Raw genomic sequence first — 18,329 nt, forward strand, 5'->3', positions numbered from 1 at the left:
ACCCTTATGGCTCTCTTCCCCTCTAGCATCATACAGGATACCCTAGCATGATTCACCCCCTCCCCCTCCTCACCACGTAGTATGCCCCAGTATGGCTGTCCAATCCCCCTTCTCACACAGGATGCCCCTTCCTGATTCTCTTACCCCTCTCACACAGAATGCTGCTTTGACACCCCTCCCCCCCTCTGCACACAAGATTCTTCTCTAAAACAGGCCCATGTAAGTTACTGCTTATGTAGTGGCCTAGAACACCATTCTAGTCCCCTCCATAAATGTCATACATGTATTGCCTTATGTTGATGCACTTCGCAAAGCTGTCATGTCATTTTCTGTATGTATCTATCTTACTGTGTTATGTGGTACAAGTGAAGGTATAAATGTGAGTGTCTGAGAGTGGGAGTGGTTGTTGATGATCATCCATCTACCCATGCTGCCGGAGGACCCACAGTGATGTAGGGAAGCACCTTCAGCTTTCTTGTGTCAAAAATAGAGAAGAAGGAGAGGCTCCCTTTGCAGGAGTTGAGGATCATCCATCTTCCCTAATCCGTTGGAGAATCCGGAGGGGCACAGGGAGACACCTCTAGTTTCCCTGTGTTTAGTATGGAGGAGAAGGAGAGACGCCTATACCGCATGTGAGTCGCATGGGATAAGCGAGTGAGTCCCAGCAATAAAGAGAGAGAGAAACCCCAAATTCTAAAACAGATACCAATTCACACCGCAAGCTTTTCCTATGCGGCCATCTGCGGAGGACCTAGTGAGAGTGTAACTCTGCAGTAAGTCAGCATTAGTGTTAGTGTAGAACAACCTTTGCAACCCCTATAGCTACGCCACTGGTAGATGGATGGATGGATGGATGGATGGATGGATGGATGGATGGATAGATAGATAGACCTAGATGGCAAAAAAGACAAGAGAATTTAAAGGTGAAATAATGTAGGGTTGTTGATTCGGGTCTTGAAGTCAGATAGGAACTTTCAAATGTTGATCCAGGGATTATTCTGACTGCCATTATGGAGCCGGGAAGGACTTTTTCCCCCAAATGGGCTAAATTGTCTTCTGCATCATTGTTTTCTTTTTGCCTTCCTCTGGATTAACAAGGGGGGGGGGGGGGGGTGTAGAAACAGGCTGAACTAGGTGGACATTGTCTTCTTTCAGCCTAACATACTATGTATGACAATGTAAGAAAGAAGTTCCTTTACATTTACTTTTATTTTTTACACCAATACATAAAATGCAAAATAAAACAACTTTGCAAATAGTCTTCATTATAAATCTTTTTCACTTTTTATGTATCTAAGGGCTCCTTCATACTGGTGAGGGCGATATCGCACTTTCTACAATGTGAAAGCCCAGTAGATGTGAGGCGTTTGCATGTGAAAACAGCCTTGCATCACTGCGAGGATGAAGGGAATCCCCGGCCGCGGCTGTAACAGCAGACAATTGCGGAGTCCTCCCATTGCTTTCAATGGGGCCGGCGCTGCTGCCGCTGGACTAATTGAAAGCAATGGGCGATATCGCAGAAAGATAGAACATGCTGCGATTTGTTTCCTGCATAGCATCGCCTTGAGGTGCCATGCAGGAAAACATCACTAAAGTGAATGAACCCATTTAAAAGAATGGGGTTCATATTTGTGCGTCTCACAACACATAAACCTCGCACGTTTTTCTCGCCAGCGTGAAGGCGGCCTAAGATCTACATAAATCTGTATCTTCATAGTTAGAGTGCAAACAACCATTGTTGAGTCTGATCCTGTAGTCATACTCCCTTCATTTTTCCCCTTGTTTTGAACGAACTGAATACATGTTAGCATGAAGCAATTCCTACTAGTTGTTTAAAACCACGAGCACAATACTACTGAAGGAAGGATGTTGGGGTTAAATTTAAATATATATATATATATATATATATATATATATATAGCTATTTAGTGCTGACAATGTATCTTAAAGGGGTTGTACCAGAACTGACTTTTATCACTTAACCAAAGGATAAGTGATAAAAATGTCTGATTGGTGGGGGTCTCACCACTGGGACCCCAACCGGTCCTGAGAATAGAGATCCCATGTCTGCTTCTCCACCTGACTGTTCTCGCTGAAGTGAAGAGAAGTTAAAAGGAGCCACGGCCAAGCCTTTGCACTGCCGCTCCATTCATTACAATGGGACTATTGTAGATAGTCACATACAGATGCTCGGGTACATCCAGCAGCACCATAGAGATGAGTGGAGCTTCACCTGAATACTGTGGGTAAAGTAAGGAGTTGACAAGGAAATTGGATCCATTCTCTGGATTCATGAGGTCCCAGTGCTGAGACTCGAATCAATCAGACTTTTAGCACCTATCCTCTGAATACATGAAAAAGTCAATCCTGGGTAAAGCCCCTTTAACTGACAGTGATACTACACAGTCACTTTAAAGTGAAGGTTTATCTCTGAATCTAAATAAACTGGATGTAATGTAATACATTCAAAGGTGTAGCTTTACTATAAATTGGAGAACATTGCTGTATGACTTCTTACTAGGGATGAGTGAGCGTACTCGGAAAAGCACTACTAGCTCGAGTAATTTGCTTTATCCGAGTATCGCTGTGCTCGTCCCTGAAGATTCGGGTGCCGGCACGGAGCGGGGAGCTGCAGGGGAGAGCGGGGAGGAACGGAGGGGAGATCTTTCTCTCCCTCTCTCCCACCCGCTCTCCCCTGCTCCCCGCTGCGACTCACCTGTCAGCCGCAGCGGCACCCGAATCTTCAGACCCGAGCACAGCGATACTCGGATAAAGCAAATTACTCGAGCGAGTAGTGCTTTTCCGAGTACGCTCGCTCATCTCTACTTCTTACCTTTTTATTTCTCCCATCTTCACTGTTTCAAAGACTTCATCCTCCTCTTCAACACTGTCTTGAGTCCTCCTGTTAGTAACCTGTGGAATCTCCGTGTTGATAGGGTTGTCTTGATGCTCCGCTCGCTCAGTGCTGGTGTCTGTGTTGCTTTCACTGTCTTTTTGACTGCCGATAGCTGAATCCAGCCCCTCATTTTCTGCCAGAATATCATCGATGTTGGTTTCCCGGTAGCACCTAAGTGGTACCGAGTCCAGGTCTGTTTCAGAGTATTTGATAGTTCTGCGGATAATGCCCGTCTCACAGGCTTGAGGTGTCTGATTATTTGAAGGTGTTGTCTCTATTTCCACCTCCACGTGGCATAAACTGTGCTCACACACCTCTGTATATCTGCTCTGATCCTCCACATTGCCACCACTGACAGGTGAATATGGAGTTGATGGATTATCAGATACTTGTAAACCTAAGAGTAATAAATTCACATATTTAACCACGTTATATTTGCATCAGTATGAAACACATTATACTGAAGGAGCAAGGCATTTATTGCCATCAAGAACAAAATTATTTTTTTCTCACATTCTGGTGGTTATATTTTTTCATTTTACATTGAAGCAGATGTATAGGACTCTGTCTGTCTTCCATGAGGCAAACTGTGTGTATAACTTACGTTAATATTTTTATTTACGTCCCCCTCATTGTGCAGAGTGCTACCATTATAGACATAACACTGTGTATGTCTGTTATGTTCCATTCCTCATTCTTTTTCTTTGCATCTGTGACTTTTATTAACCTTTCTCTGTTGTTCCATTAGGGTATATTGACTTGAATTTTACTTTTTAACTATAAGGTTAGGGCTAGAAGGCGACTTTGACCATGACACCATTTGCGCAACCAAGGATCACTGTCTAGCCTTGCGACCTCGTACTCTCTTGAACTCAACGGGGTTACAGTGTGACTTGTAAGTTGTCATGACCATGATACACAAATCACAAAAATATCCAACCATGGTGGATTTTCTGCGATCTGCAGGTCATAGTCACGACAACTTGTGATTTGCAAAGCAACCCCATTGACTTCAAGGAGAATTTGAGGAACCCACGTTTTGGCCAAAATCGCCATATAGCCATAGCCTAATGCATCAGTATAATTATATGGAAGAAGCACATTAGAGTAATATCACCCAAACCCAATGATTCAGGGGGATCATCTGACCCACATAACATGTAGGGGACCTCCTGACTTTCCTCAATGGCAGATGTCAGGGAACATAAGGGTCAGATAGTTGAATTTCAACATGCCCTATTTTTGTTTTCGGGGAGATAAGCTACCACCAGAGAAGTCTACAAGCAGCTCATTTTCCTCCCCCCATTCAGAACACAAGCTTGCTTATGCCGTTTTTTTTTGTAAATGGGTTGTATTGTGTTAAAGTAGTAAAAGAATGTTACAAAATCTCTAGAATCTCTAGGTATTGCAGTAATCATCCTGATCTAGATAAGATAGTTATTGTGTTATTTTTACCGAATGGTGAAGCTGTAAAAACAAAACTCAAAAACAATGACAGAATTTCTGGATATTTTTCCCATCCGCCTTCCTTCCCCCTACCCCCACACAAAGATGTAATGAAGGTTATACAAGACATTATATGTACCCAGGAGTGATGCTATTAAAATATACAAATCATCCAAAAAAGAAAAAGAGCCATCATACAGCTTAGTCGACCAGTTATGACTCTTGCAATGTGACGATGAAATTCACCTGGTCCTTAACCCCTGAAGGACATGGCCTATTTTGGGCATAAGGACGCAACAATTTTTGGCAGATTTTCATCTCCATTTTTCAAAGCCAGAACTTTTTTATTTTTCTATCGACGCGGCCGTATAAGGGCTTGTTTTTCGCATTGCGAACTGTAGTTTTTTATTGGTGCCATTTTTGGGTACATAGACTATATCGTAAAGCTTTTATTCATTTTTTTATGATAACAGGGAGAGAAAACGCATCAATTCTACCATAGATTTAGATAGATGCAGCATAAATGACACAATATATTTTTTCTGCGTGTCGGTACGATTACAACGATACCAAAAGTCTTATATTTTTGGGGGGGTTTTCCACAATAAAAACCCTTTTTTGGAAATTATTTTTTTCTAAATCGCTGCATTTAAAGTCTTTTAACTTTTTTATTCTTCCATGGACGGAGCTCTGTGAGGGCTGATTTTTTTGTGAGATGAGCTGTGGTTTTTATTGGTACAATTTAGGGGTACATATGGCTTTCTTATTACTTTTATTGCGTTTTTGCCATGCACAAAGTTTTTTTTTCATTTTTCTTTTTTTTTACATTATTTTTATCTTTTTTTTTTTTTTACACTTTTTATATCTCTGTTGGGGACTTGTACAATAGCACCTATGATCGCTATGATAAGGTATTGCAAGGCTTTTATCCTGCAATGCCTTATCGCTTGTATTAGCGATCATAGGCACCGGCAATGCAGGACGTCTGTGCTATGTCATGCTCCCTCTGTGTAACCCTTTACATGCTGCAATCTCCGTAAATCACGGCAGGGAAGGGGTTAACAGCGGGGGTCGCTGTCCCAATGCTCCCCTGCCAGCTATTGTGATCTCGCGCTATTCCCAGGGCATAACTGTACATCCTTTTGCGTTAAGTACCCCGCAGCCAGGACGTACATTTACATCCTGTGGCATTAAAGCACAAAACAGGCTGGTCACTAAGGGGTTAATAGTTTAATCTGGAAAAGCCCTTAATAGTTTATGTATGTGGGCATCACCTGCAGGCCTATTTGAGGCACAACCCTTACCTGTCCTTTGTGTTTCCCGTGAACCATAGAAGAACTCCCATTTGGCTTTAGCAATCTTCTGTGCATGTAAAGAGGCCTCCTTTGGATAGCCCCATGCATCTGCCTGAAAAATAAAAACACAACAAAAAGGAACAAAAACTTTAAAAAGATGCAATCATTTCCTAACAGACAATGCAATCAGACCACTAAAGTACCTGCTGAATGTGATCTACTCGTCTTGGACTTCTTGGTGACTGTTCATTGCACCCTCCCTTTATTGATGATGTGACTTCATCTTTACAAAAATTGGATTCTACCGCCATCTGCCGGAGGATGGGGCTTTGAGAAGGACTTGATGACATATTATTAGCTGGTGATATGTTACCTGATGTTGGACAGCTGGTATTAACATATGTACTGGGAGAATCACATTGAGGGGTTGGTTGACTGTCTGAACCACCAAATGAGCAGGGATTTTCATTCCCCGATTCACTGTCTATTGGTGTTTGGCATGTTTGAGAATTCTCAGAGTTCAGCTGTGTTTTACTTCCTCTGGGAGAAAACGTAGGTCGCGGTGAGCCAACCCTCTGTTCACTGCAGCTAGCAACATCTGCTGTGTCCCCAGTGTCCTTGTGGCAAAGTGCGAGTTCAGCAGCACAATTCTCTTCTTTGTGGATATCGCTTTTCTGTGGTACAACTGGACTGGAATCAGACTCGGATGGAATTCCATTTAAAGTCTGCACACTTGATTTCTTGACAAACGTAAACGTTACAATAGAACTATGCCCTGCGTTCTGAGGAAGCGCAAAAGGTTTCCTACTGCCAGGTGAATATAGAGGATTGCTTCTCAATGGACTGCAAGGGGCAGTTACCCTTCCTGGCCTTTGTCCTGATTCCGAAACATTGCAAACCAAAGACCCTGTACTATTATACATTCCTAGGTGAGCACGTCTGGCTTCAGGTGTAAGGCTTTTTCTTAGTACTTGGATCCTCCGAGAGTTGAGGTCTGGAGTGAAACATCTATGTGGGCTACAAGCTACCTCTGAGTTCAATCCCTGTAGCCAAGGCTTCCCTTCCATTTCTCGGAGGGCCCTTGGAGATGAAAGGATGCAGTCTCCTTCAGGAAGAAAGCGTACAACCCCACTAGTTTGAGCCATCATTCTTATTTATACAGTAGATCAGTTACATTCAGCTGCTTCAGGTATAAACTGAAGGATTGGTTAAATATAGTTTGGTGTACGTATCTGTGCATCTCTGTAGAATTCTGAAAAAAAACAAAAACCGGGATTCATGAGATGTCAACAAAGTTAACATTTGCCATTAATACATTGTATATCAACTAGTGTGAATGTTTCTAATGATAAATCAGACCTTGTCTGTGTTATGTTAGGTCATTGTGCTAATGATGTTGGTGCTGCTATACCAGACCAGTGATTAACTAGACTGGTAGTAACAACTGCAATGGAACATTAGGATACTAATGAATGCCATGCTTTTCTGTGCCTTAGGCGGCCTTCACATCTGTACTGGAACCTCCATTTGGAGGTTTCATTACAGATCCGGCGAAGGATCCTTTACGTCTAGAGGAAAGAAAGTTTCAACAGCAACATAGAAGGGGGCTCTTTACTGTGAGAGCAGTGAGACTGTGGAACATTCTGCTTGAGGATGTGGTGATGACAAATTAAAAAAAAGAGTACAACAGGGGTCTGGACGGCTTTCTGGAGTGTAACAATATTACATGTTATATCACTGATTACTTGAGAATGGTCGGTATTTCGGGGATTATTCCAACTGCAGCTTGGGGTCAGGAGGGAATTTTTCCCTTAAATGGAAAAAATTATCTCCTACCTCATTGGGATTTTTTTGTCTTCCTCTTGATCAACATTGGAGGTTAATAGCCATAACTGGATGGACATATGTCTCTTTTCAGTCTTATGTACTATGTTACTGTGTAAAATACCAGTAAAAAAAGTCCTGTATGCACCACTCTTTCATCTGCTTAAATGCTGGACAGTTGAGCGGAAACCAAACAGACCCCTATTATAGTCAACAAGGTCCGTTCGGTGTTCTTTGGTTGCTTTATAAGACGGATCCGTTTGGCCATCAGATGTGACAGCGGCCTTACATTTCAAAATATATGCTTAGTTTACACAACAGCAAGCCCACTGGACTTAGTTTTATCATCTTTTTGGCTTCTAAAGATAATGGGCTTCTCCTGACTATTTAGTATCTGTTCAAATCTCCTATGGTAAGACTATTGTCAAGAAAATACAGTAGTTGACTAATTTTAAAGGGCTGCTCTGGTGAAATTTATATTTAATTCCTTATGCAACTATCCCCCCCCCCCCCCCCCGCCCCCCCATTATATATAAATCAGCTAGTATTTCCTTGTTTAGTTATTCCTTTCTATCTGAAACTTTCTGGAGTCCTTCTCCTCATTCTGTCTAGCACAGATTTACTTGTGTTTAAGTTTTCTTAAAACCTCATTTTTTAAGTTAGTATAATTCCTGTGTGATGGACCCTACCACACAAGCTCTTAAGAGGAGAACACATACTCTCCTATCACAGTCACTGCTGATGACTAAAGGCTCCTGTCACACAGTTATAATGAAGAAGATCACAGCTCATCCTCCTTACTGTATACGTATGATCTGTAGCTTATTTAGGCAAATCTAAAAGATTGTGATGATTACATCCTAGCAAGCAGAAATGGCACAGGCCCTAGCTGTTTATTAGATATTGTGCTGATGCATCATGGGATTGAAAGCACAAAATAATGAAAGATAAAGCAGGGAGAAATCTCAACATCAAGATGGTGCATGATAAGTATCAGACAAGAGGCTGCACTGTATTGAAGTGACTGCAATATACACAGGGGACATCCAAAGTCTGACAAGCAATTAAGTAAGGAAGCAGGGATGGAAAATTGTGTTGTCACCGGATTGACCCACTAAAGTTTTATTTGAACATTAAAATATCACAGCGTTGCACTGTTATTACATATCTAACACTCAAACATTATACCCTACGGGCTCAAACCATATGTCCCTGGTATCAACCCTGCAACGCCCTTGAAAATCTTCACTGTCCACTATACTGGAGTGTATATACTGTATAATGGCAGGATACAATAGCAGTAATGAGATATTAGCTGATAGTGCTGATCATCAATTCTAATTGTATAACATTATGATATTTGCTTAGATTTCTTTAGAAGATTTACTGTATGCAACGTATAGCAGAGTTGAATGTATTATCATGTTCACTTGTAGGAAGCAAATTATATAAACCATCAATATGTTTTTGGAAGAAAACTAAAGTAAGAAGGGGAAACCCACCAAAATACAGGGAACATAGACAAACCATGTGGAGCTGGTGCCCTTGGTTGGATTCAAACCCGGTACTGCAAAGTTTCAAAGCATTAAGCTGCTGATTTTTTTAAGGGAGATCTGTCATTACACTAGGTGCCCTTTTTAAAGGCAGCATATTATGGAGACAGGTGCACTCATATAAGACGAAAATGACACAAGCATATTGTGCCGTTTAGATAACAACAGACACATACACTGCAATCAGAAAGTCTTCCAGAGTCGTTACCTCTTTTAGACATTTTGGTATGTTGTGGTCTTTTGCAAATTAAAAAATTCATGTTTTTCCCATCATTCTGCACTAAATTCTCCATAATGATAAAGTGAGAACAGAATGTTAGAAATGAAAAACTAACATTTTGCATTGACATAAGCATTCACACCCTACACTCAGTACTTAGTTGAAGAACCTTTGGCAGCAATTACAGCCTCCAGTCTTCTTAGGTATGATGACACAAGGTTTGCAGACTAGGATTTGGAGATTTGTTGCCATTCTCCAAATCCATTTTCAGGTCTCTCCAGAGATGTTCGATTGGGTTCAAGTCATTGCTCTGGCTGGCTCACTCAAGGACATTCACGGAGTTGTCTCTAAGCCACTCCTGTGTTGTCTTGCAATACAATTAGGAAGAAAATCTCTCCGCGCTCCTTTGGTCCAAAGATAGGGGTCACCCTATATAGTAATATCCATTTAATTAAAACATATGTCTGTAATTAAACGGATATTATTACTACATTGGGTGACCCCTATCTTTGGACCGAAGCAGCGCGGAGAGATTTTTTTCCTAATTATATTACTGGCCTTTTTACCCCATTATTGGGAGATAGTGGGGGTTATACTTCTCAGCGACTTTCCTAGGACCCACTAAAATACAGACAAGACCAGGAGACTTTCACCCATTATTTAAAGCCACCTCGGACTACAGGGTGCAGGTGGGGTATCCATCCAGAGCCACACCTGGCACTGGGTAAAGTCCATCCCTATTTTAGCCAATCAAGTGGTTATTGGATCCTATTATCGAAGCACTGTCCGACATATTGTTTGTTTTTCCTGTGTTGTCTTGGCTGTGTGCTTAGGGTCATTGTCTTGTTGGAAAGTGAACCTTCTGCCCAGTCTGAGGTCCCTTGTGCTCTGGATCAAGTTTTCATTAAGAATATCTCTGTATTTGCTTCATTCAGCTTTCCATCAACCCTGACCGGTCTACCTGTCCCAGCCAACAAAAAACACCCCCATAGCCTGATGCTGCCACCACCAGGCTTCACTGTAGAATTGGTCACAAGCAGCACAACTCCACAATACCAACAAGGTAGGACCCAATTATTGGATGCATGCCACAGTGGGAGTCCAGATCCAGTAACTCCAAGAAGACAGCAAGCAGAAATAAGTCCTCGGCAGCATAAGCAGATGCAAATAAAACCAAAGCTTTATTCCTTCATTATAAAAGTAGCTGCAAGGTTTCGATCTGCAGTGAGATCTTTGTCAAGCACCAGGCTTCACTGTAGGGATGATATTGGGCAGCTGATGAGCAGTGCCTGGTTTACTTTACTTAAAATTGAGGCCAAAAAATTCAATCAGACCAGAGAATCTTGTTTCTCTCAGCCTGAGAGTCCTTTATGTGCTTTTCAGCAAACTGCAAGCAGCTTTCATGTGTCTTTTACTAAGGAGAGACTTCTTTCTTACCACTCTGTCAAAAAGCCCAGATTGGTGGACTGCACACAGTATCTTTGGAGCTCAGCGTGAGTGAACATTGGGTTCTTGGTTACCTCTCTTACCAAGGCCCTTCTCTATATGTTACTTGGATGGATCAGTCAACTCGAAGAAGAGTCCTGATTGTTCAAAACTTCTTCTATTTAAGAATTAAGGAGACCGCTTCGCTCTTGGGAACTCTCAGTGCAGCAGAAAGTTTTTGTAGCCTTCTCTGATCTGTGCCTCCACACAATCCTGTCTCTGAGCTCTACAGCCAGTCCTTTCCTCCTCAGCCCTTGGTTTGGCTCTGATATGCATTGTGAGATGTCAGACCTTATATAGACAGGGTTGTGTCTTTTAAAATCATGTCTAATCAACTGAACTTACCACAGGTGACTCCAATCAAGGTGTAGAAACATCTTAAAGATGATCAAGAAAAATAGGTGGCCCCCATAGCGAAATTTCAAGTGTCATACCAAAGGGTATGAATAATTATGTCATAAAAGAAAAATTAACAAAGATTTCTAACATATTATTGTCACTTTGTCATTATGGGGTACTGAGTGCAGAATGATGGGGAAAACTTGATTTTTTTTTCTTTTAATTTGAAGTCCACAACATTACAAACTATAAAAAGGCGACAGAGTCTGAAGACTTTCTGGACCCACTGTGGGCATAAGTTTGATCTATTCACAAAAGGAAAGCACAAGTGCCTCCCACCTCCATTCACCCTCTCACAAATAACTGATGGTTGACATGTATATATGGCGGCCATCAATCACTACTAAGAGAGGTGCAGGTGGTCCTAGAGAAAACTATCAGTAAAACGTTGCGAAACCACAATGTGCAGTGTCACAGCAAATTACTCTGCGTATTGCCAAACTTACCGCTGCTGCATCTGCATGAATTTCTGAACATATGATAATAAATAGTCAGTGTACTCCGTGTTTTCCTACTTATCCCTTGAGGCCCTGTTGAACTTCTAAATTATATTGCTGACAATGACAATTCTTTATAAACATTTGTTAGGGTCTTGGATGGATTCTTTTTTCCAAGTAATTCTGCTCCTCACACATTGCTTCTCTCCAAATCCCCAAAACCGCGGATTCAGGAACTTTCTTTCCAAAACTGTTTGGCCGGAGATTTAGCAGTGATCATAAACCTGTTTTGAAATGTTTGGACTTACAATTAGGTCAGCCTGTCAGAAGACTGAAGCCCATATTTTGGAAAGGTTTAGTCCATCACTGTCAGAGAACCAAAAGTCTCATCACAAAATGCAAAGTTCAGTTCCTAAGGGTGGTTTCACACCTGCGTTGGGGATCCTACTTTCCTACTCCATTTGGGGAGCAGAAAAGGGGAATCCCCTTGGCCAAATGGTACTGTCTCTGGACGGAGCCGAACACCGCTGGGCGGACCTTATTGACTATAGTGGGGTCCGCGTGCTTTCTGTCCAACTGCCCAGTTTTGGGATGGGAAAAAACACTGTGTGCAGTGCGTTTCCTTCCGATATTTGCAGTCAAATTTGCGATGTGAAACTGACCTTAATTTGCTCGTAAGTGCCAGAAGTCAATAACACTTAACTCACTTGTGTACTTTTGTAGACCGCCCTTGGCATTAAAACATGCAGCTATTGTTTCAAGATTTGACTATATCTGAATCAGCTCATCCAAAATATGTTCAGGTCAGTCTGCAACTAAGATATTGGCATACCGCTGCATGTATTTTACATGCGCTATAAAGATAGCGGCATGTTGTAACTTGGTCTGTTATTTGCACATACACACCAAGATAGCAGCACACAGCAACTATGCAATGTCATCACGTACTTGCTGCATGCCACGCGCCTCTGTTGCTCATGTGAAGCCTCCCTAATATGAAGTGAAGGAGATGCATTTAATACTACACCAGCTTTGTTGTCCATAACGTTATAGCGCCGTCACACTATGCCCACATATTTGGTATCTTTATGCACTGAAGATTTAGATTCCTTTTTGGGGCAAATGTAATTCACTATGAACCAACTGTCTTAGAAAAGAATATGAAAAAATGTTGTTTCGAACCAGTTTTAGCCTCAGTAAGGGCTCCCACACACTTGCTTTTTATTAACGCTGCGTTTTTTTTTTTAACGCAAATGTCAATGGAACTTTCTAATGTTAAAAACGCACCGCAAGTTTGTGCTTTGCGATTTTTATGTGATGTGTTTTTAACATTAGAAAGTCCCATTGACATTGGCTTAAAAAAAACTCGATATTGCAGCGTTAAAAAAACGCAAGTTTGTGGGAGCCCTTAGGCCTACAAAATTAGTTTATATTAACTCCAGTGTTAAACAATCATAAATTGCTATGTGCGCCACAAAAAGTGTGAAGAAAAAAAAAATCACCTTCAGAATGCAAAATTCCAAAAGATGACATTTTGCTGGCGGCATGAAAGTCATGAAAGAGTTAGTAGGGATCCTGATTTTGGGTCAGGCATTACATAATCTGTGGTGCGCACGAATTTGAGGGATGTTAGTCGTGGGCAATGGCGATGGTGGCTCCGCGATCTCCCACCTCACAGACGTGACAGAATACAAAGCCTCTGGTTTGGCATTTCTTTGATGCTACCCGTTGGTCGGGCAGGGTATGATGGTAAAAATCAGGTCGTGACGCCAGCCCCTGCACCGGTCCCCAAACAGCTCCAGGCAAAAATTAATAAAAAATAAATACAATAAAAGTTAGGGAATAGCCCTTTCCCTGGGTGATGGTATTAGTGTGGTACTTGTAGTGCCGGTGTTACTGTGGCAAGAAGGGACTCCAGGAGGCAGAAATAAACGGTAAACCAAAACAACCGTTTATTTCCTTGTGAGCAGTTCTCAATATATTAATACATTTCCGGAGGTAAAGTATTTCTCTTGTAGCTACAGGATTCACAGCTGTATCCTACTTGTGTTTCTTGCTGTCTTTTATTAGTACTCGCACTACTGCCTTCTTGCCACACTGAGGGTCTTTCTCCCCTGCTCTACTCTTTACATCCTCCCCTCAACATCCCAACTCCTTCTCTACTGACGCTTAGCCTAGGTTCACACAGGGCGGATTTGCCGTGGTTCTGCCGCAGCAGATCCGCCCGCGGCAAAACCGCCCGCGGCCGCTAATCTCGGGATTAGCCAGCCATGTGGACGAGGTTTCTCAGAAACCTCGTCCACACGGGACGGCTAATCCGCTGCGGTAAACCCGGTTGAAACTGCGGCTGCGGCGGCCGCAGCCGCGGTTTCAAAAGAAGCAGCATGTCTGTTTACTTTAGTTTTTTTGTTTATTTACGTCGCAGCTGCGCTCTCCTCTATGGGAGCGCCGGCCGCAACGGAAAAGCATGCGGCCCGGCCGCTTCAAAGCCGCCGCGGCTTAGACCGCGGCGGTTCTCCCGCCGGTAATCTCGCGGGTTTCGCTGCGGCCAAACCGCGAGATTTCCGACGGGAATCCGCCCTGTGTGAACCCAGCCTAAGGCACACTTGAAATTACTCTGGCTGGAATTCCTCCACCAATCACAGACCTGTTAGTGGGTGGTGAAATACCCAATCATAATAATGCTCCTAACAGCCAATCAGAAAGGCTGTAGGTTGTCTGGCAGAATAAATAATCAGTAATAAATATACAACATTTTCTTTATAGGCACATACACATTTAAATAATAGTAAATAACACATTTACTTTTTGTAGTGTCCAGCTCTGGACCCCTACAAATCTAATATACGAGTATGTCTAATATTCATTATAGCCTGATATGGGTCGGTTTGTTATAAGAAAAACTCTGCCCTCCTGTGTATGCATTATGTAACTACACGCTACACCTCACACTCATCAGCACCATAGCATTTACAGGGTGGGACTCGGAAAATTAGCTCAGCACCACACTATTATGAAAGTGATATAAAATGAATTTTTTCTTTCTTTCAATGCAGCTTTCATTTCTCATCATACTGCTGAGGTAAAATGAAAGCTGTACAGTGATTGGTTGCTATGGGCAACACAGATTTTCTTTTTAGATATCTTTCATAAGAGTGTGGTGCCGGGCTAGTGTCCAGAGACCCCTCCTGTACAACAAATGTCATTGGAATGTTGTTTACCGGCAAATATTTTAATTAGATGCGCTAAAAATACAGGAAAAGCTCACAGAGGCTTTTGAAGAATTCTGCCACTGTGTTCAAAAGCAGGTCAATGAGCCAACATGCAAAGGGACCTCTTAGGATTTTATGTATTCAAAACATTATAACTATTATTCCTAATTTCACTGATTAATTTTACATAATGTGGATATTTATATGTAGGTATATAGATATATATAGGTGTGTGTGTGTGTATATATATATAGTAACAGGGTGAGAGGAATAGTCTGGAGTGGAAGGTATGTGTTACAGAGGTTATTAGCCTCTGTGAGGTAGTCCGGTCCTCTTTCACTCCAGGCCAGATCTTACTACCTGTCCAGCATGCCGTTTAAGGAGAGAGGTGGAAGGTAGAAGGAGGTGTGTGTGTGTGTCTGGGAGATACAGGCTGCAGTTACTTTGTGACTTCCACTGTGAACAGAGAGAGGCGCTGTGGACGAGGCGTTACCTGGTTGCAGCAGGACCCCTGGAGGGGACACGCCTGCCCTTGGACTAGAGCTTGAGAGAATGAAGGCACAAGGACCAGCGGCGCTCTGGACATCCACAGGTCTGTGCAACCTCCATGGACTTGTATGGTCTCCTCAGCTGAGGATTTACCTGCGTCACCTCCGGACTGAGGAGGGTTAAACCTGAACAGAGACTTTTGTGTTGCTATCATTTACTATTCATCTGGAGACCCAGTTATTTATGTTTCTGTTAAAGACTGTGTAAATAAACCAAAAGAATCGAAAAGTGACGGTTTGGAGTGCTCTTTAACCCCCGCTGTGCTACAATATATATATATATATATATATATATGAGAAAACTGAAGAACAATCGGTCTATGATCATCTATGATCCACTGCCTGTTTACCATGAATGGAAGCGGGCGGGCTGGAATGATCCCCGGCCAGCTCCACCTCCATTCACTGAGCAATGATTGTTCTTGTGTAAAAGCATAAAGATGATTATTGCTGGATTATTTTGGGTATCTGTGTCTGACAGGTCGTCCCATGTAAAAGCACCCCAAGTCCTGCCAGATTCCTTAGACCAAACAGGGCATGTCTGTGCAGAGTAAGGTTCAGCCTCAATAGGAAGTGGCATTCAAAGCTTGAATAACGGTATTTCCTTAGAGTTAAGAAAAAGAGCCTGAGCAGAATTATTCAGTGTCTTCCCAAGGATAAAGCAATCGGAGAAGTCACAGGACTATCCGTCTGATCTATAGGAAGCAGTTGAATGGGGAGGATTTGAACTTTTGGCATACCAAACAGATAAATTGTAACAGAAACCTGAATAAAAAGCGGCCTTTTTTGCAGAGTGGAACAGCAAATTTCTTTTCAGCAGAGAACAAAAGCCATTGTGCATTCTAGATGTAGAACTTGTGCATTTTATTGCATACATCTGTCTTCCTGGAGAAGTTTTCTTTGCCTCCTAGGAAACTAGAGCTTTGCTTTAAATTTGACCCACATTAGTACAAATGATTAGAAATTGCATCCAGCAACACTTTTTCTCTCTGTTCCTGTCTATCTGACTAGGCATTTATATTCCAATGCTATACCTGCCTTCCTCTATGCAAATGTGATGATTTCTATCTATTAACCCCTTAGTGACCACCCCATAGTGTTTTTTAGTTCTGTCTAAGTGGGCTTTAAACGTAAAATCATGCACCCTCTGGGGATTAAAGCCCTGCGGGCTCTGGACGTAACAGCTCCAGGCTGCTGGCTCCTGGAGATAGCTGACAACCTGAAGCTGTCATGGGGGCCGCGGGAAGCTCCCCACGGTCACGTGATCACCGGCGATCGCATTAAAGTCAATGGAAAGTTTTAAAAAGTTTAAGTTTCAGCTCCCCTTATGGATCGGATCTGTAAGGGGAGCTGAGGATACTCACCCCTCGTCCTCCATGATGTCCCGCAAGGTTCTCGTCCTCCAGGACCTGACACCGGCGTCTGCGCAAATGCGCAGCTGACGGCATTCCGTCGTGCGCATGCGCAGAGGGCGGGGAGGCCCAGGAAATGTAAAAACTCCCTGCTCTCGGCAAGGATGAGTAGCTAAGGGCACGGAGCTCTCATCAGGAGCGGTTGTATGCGGTTTCCGGTCACATGATCGCTGTTATCCAACGGATAATAGCGATCACGTAAAATTTAAAAGACAGTTGAAGTTGGCGTTCCAATCTGTTTGGATCCCATTCTACATATTTGGACATAATATTAAGGCCCCAATGGGTATGTTTCTGATCACAGGACAAACAGGGGGATGTATTTTGGGGTGAAAGTCTTCATTCAGATGTGTGCTGTATTAAAAAAAAACAGTTTTTAAAATGACACAATTGCCAGAAAAACAAAAATCTTATTTTTTTCCTTCTGCTTTGCTTACATTTAGAGATGAGCGAGTAACTCGCTAAGGCACATTACTCGAGCGAGTAGTGCCTTAGCCAAGTATCTCCCCGCTCATCTCTAAAGATGCGGGGAGCGGCGGGGGAGCGCGGGGAGGAACGGAGGGGAGATCTCTCTCTCCCTCTCCCCCCCCCCCCCCCCCCCCCCGCCGCAACTCACCTGTCACCCGCGCCGGCCCCGAATCTTTAGAGACGAGTAGGGAGATACTTGGCTAAGGCACTACTCGCTTGAGTAATGTGCCTTAGCGAGTATACTCGCTCATCTCTACTTACATTCATTCAAAAACTGTGGGGTAAAAATATACAGTACACCCCTAGATGAATTCGTTAAGGGGTCTAGTTTTCAAAATGGCATCATTTGTGGGGGTCTTTCATCGTTTTGGCCACTCAACGGTTCTAAAAGTGGGCAATGGGGCCTAAATCACCTTCAAGCAAAAGAACTGTTCTGAAAGCCATCGGCTGCTCCTTTCGGTTTGGGCCCCATAGTGCATACAGACAAAAGATTAGGGCCACAATGGAAATGTTTCTGAATACAGGACAAACAGGGGGATCCATTTTGGGGTGCAAATCCTTTTTTTTTATGTGTACTTTAGAAAAAAAATATGTCTTCAATCCCTTTCCACTCCAAGACGTACATTTACGTCCTGGAGCGTCGGGGTATGTATGCAGAGAAGTCGCCGGGCAAACTCTCTGCATACAGCGCGGGCGTCAGCTATTAACCCTTTAAATGCCGCTGTCAATTCTGACAGCGGTATTTAAATCCGATGAACGCCGATGTTCGGGGGTCCTGTACGGCTCCCCGTGATGAGATCAGGGGAGCCGTACAGGTTTAATGGCTGCCGGGAGCCTTCTGAAAGGCCCCAGGGCTGCCTTGAGAGACTGCCTCTCAAGTCATCCCCGCGGGGTGGCTTGATAGACTACCTGTCAGAATGCAGTATGTCGTAATGCTATAGCATTACGTCATACTGCAGGAGCGATCAAAGTATCGCATATTGTAGTCCCCCAGGGGGAATTAAAAGTAAAGTCAAAAAAAGATCAATAAAGTTTTTTTAATTGTTAAAAAAAAGTAATAAAAGTTTAAATCACCCCCCTTTTGCCATATCTGTAATTAAAAAATCTAAATCCTAAATAAAAAATACATATTTG

The sequence above is a fragment of the Eleutherodactylus coqui genome, chromosome 4 (assembly GCF_035609145.1).
Source record: "Eleutherodactylus coqui strain aEleCoq1 chromosome 4, aEleCoq1.hap1, whole genome shotgun sequence".
NCBI classification, from domain to species: domain Eukaryota; kingdom Metazoa; phylum Chordata; class Amphibia; order Anura; family Eleutherodactylidae; genus Eleutherodactylus; species Eleutherodactylus coqui.